The sequence below is a fragment of the Sinocyclocheilus grahami genome, unplaced genomic scaffold (genome assembly GCF_001515645.1).
Source record: "Sinocyclocheilus grahami isolate Dianchi unplaced genomic scaffold, SAMN03320097.WGS_v1.1 scaffold5.1, whole genome shotgun sequence".
In the NCBI taxonomy this organism is placed as follows: Eukaryota; Metazoa; Chordata; class Actinopteri; order Cypriniformes; family Cyprinidae; genus Sinocyclocheilus; species Sinocyclocheilus grahami.
In genome coordinates, this window is record NW_015505184.1 from 6,123,876 (window position 1) to 6,126,696 (window position 2,821).

The following is a 2,821-nucleotide window of genomic DNA, read 5'->3' on the forward strand; positions in this document are numbered from 1 at the left end:
TGTTTATTTTTTTTAATCACTCCATAAATCAGAAAATACTGTCAACAGCCAGAATAAAAATACATTTTTACCATGTTTTTAGGAATTAAGTGTTCTATAAATTAGGCAAATGATATAAGAACAAACACCTCAGTAAAAATCGTAAGTATATTGATGGGAATAAAACTGGAAAGTTTGGTGTAACTAAAGTGAAACGAAATATTTCTGGCTCAGTGCATGAGAAAAAAGTAATATTGAGAAAACAACATTTAAAAATATGTATTGCAATTGAAATCTACAAACACAAATAGATAAAGTATAATAAATTCGATTTTTTTTTAATGAACGATGTATTTAGGATGTTTCCTTACCATTAGTTCTTTCCAAAAAAGAAAGAGCTATGAAAGCAAAATAGCTTTGACTAAAAAAAAAATTTGACTAGTGCATGAAAAAACAATAGGTGTGCCTATAGTATCCTGCCTTAAATATCTAAATATTATAAATGAAGATTGGAAAAAAATGAAAAATGAGTTCATCTGTCTCTGCTGCAGAGATATGCAGCTATGAAGGCAGTTTTGTAGGGCTGCCCATCTGAGGATGTCCGGCTCTGACAGCCGGTATTTGGATGGAGCACTTCCAGGGCTTTACCTTTGACCTCTGGGTGGCTGAGTAGAGAAGCTCTTCAACAGCTGCCCTCTCAAAACAGCACAGAATAAAGTTGAACCGTCTAAAATGGTCCTTGTGCTCTTGATGGCCTATTAGGCAACACTTTAAATGCCTTACATATACTGCCTTGATCTCATCCAGACCAGGCCTCCCTCTTCAAAGGCATTAATGAGTCTTTCCAACATGTAGATTAATACTAAGCCAGAAGTAATTAAAGTCAGTAGTAATTACAGGATTTTTTTTAAGGCAGCTTCATCTTCTCATGCCTTCAGCTCTGATGGCATCTGAGTGAGTCCGCCGCAGTGATCAATGTCTCTGGCCCGTTGCCTGACAGGGATCTTTTTTGCATTCTGTCCACAATTATGTAAAACTCCCTGCACTTCACTGTGTTTTATTCCTTTACTTATTTGAAATGCATATGGAAATACTTTATATAACAACTAGGCCTAGTTGTTTATTGGGAGCTGTTGTAGTCTATATTTTTTACTCTTTTATTTGTGGTGTTTAAATAAAAACTAGATTACAGACAGATGTGTGTTTTTGCCGTTTGTGTTTAGGTCTCTGTTGTGGAATTGCAAAGACGGGCTAGTCAGTAGATATCAAGATATGTGTTTTTACACCTTAAAGCATGATGCTGTACATGTTTTCTGACACGTCAACTCCTACAGTATTCCTGAGTGAAGCCAAGCTGCTGTCCTCCCACTTTTGAAAAATTATCCACTCCTTTGAAAAGAAAATTACAGCTCATAATACATATTTAGAAGCTGCTTTCTCCATCAAAACTATTGAAAGTCCACTTGAAGTTGTAAATGTCAGCAGAATCTTTCCAGTTGTCATAAGTTGTGATGCATTTGATAGGGCATAAGGTTTTTATTATACTTAATTTGGGTGTAAAGTATTGCAGAGTTTTTGAAATTTGGAGGAGAAAAGCATGAGATATTCGGCTGAAGCTTTGAGATGGCTAAAGGGGCGGGAGAGGAATGCACGGCTCTTATAGGCTGTTCATTTTCTTAGCTCCTCCTCCCCTGCAGCTGCCCCTCCTCTCCTCTTCCCTCTCTCCCTCAAATATTCCCCCTTCAGTCGTCACTGAAGCTTCAGGAACGAGTGGAAAATAGCCTCTGTCCCTTAAAATGGTGCTGGATTCGGCAGCCAATGAGTGGAGGGATGAGGGTTTAGAAGCCTAAAGGGGACGGGGTGGGGTTTGTAAGCAAGTGGGGTCTAGTTTCATTTTTTTCCCTGCTTGTCACTATTTTTAAAGGGCCTTTACTTGCTGGTGACCTCAGTGTTAGCATTTAGAGCCTCCGCCGTGGCACTGGAATGAAGGCAGATTATTATTAGTGTGTGTGTGTGATTAAGGAGAGGAGAACCGTGAGGGTCTTTGATGTTGTGCCGTGTGTTGGTGTAAAGCCTGTCCATAATCAGTTGTAATAGTCTGGACATTTAATTAAAGATCCCAAGTGTCATCCTGCACTGGGAGAAAGCCATTTTCCTAAAGGGTGTTCGGACATTCCCACCACCAGTGTCCTAATAAGTGTTATTGAACTTTGTGCCATATATAAACTGATCATCGATAACCAATATCATGGCCTATATATGTATCAATATATCTGTTCAAAAGTTTGGGGTCATTAGGATTTTTTAAAGAAAAGAATGAACACTTGAGCATGAATGCAATTAAATTTATCAAAAATGACAGTAAAGACATTTAAAATGTTGCAAAAAAAGTTTTTCAAATAAATGTCATGTTTTCCACAAAAATGTATTGAAGGATTTGTGAAGGATTATGAGACATTGATGACTGCAATTTAGTTTTGCCATCAAAGTAATAAATTGCATTTTAAAATATATTCAAATAAAAAAACTTATTTTAAATTGCAATAATATTTTACAATTTAACCGTTTGTTTGATCAAATAAATGCAGTCTTGGTGAACATAAGACTTCTTTCACAAACATAAAAAATATCATACTGCCCCCAAACTGTTGGACACTATTGTGCATGCATGTTTTGGTATATTAGTTTATATATTTTCATGTTACGGCGGGTAACCATAAAAATAAACATAAAATGGTTAAAGAGATCATTTAAGTGTTTTTCAATATAAAAAAATCTTTTGTCTAGTAACCGGTGTGGTATTATTGTAAATATCTGAAGTTTAATCAATCAAATCATTGAT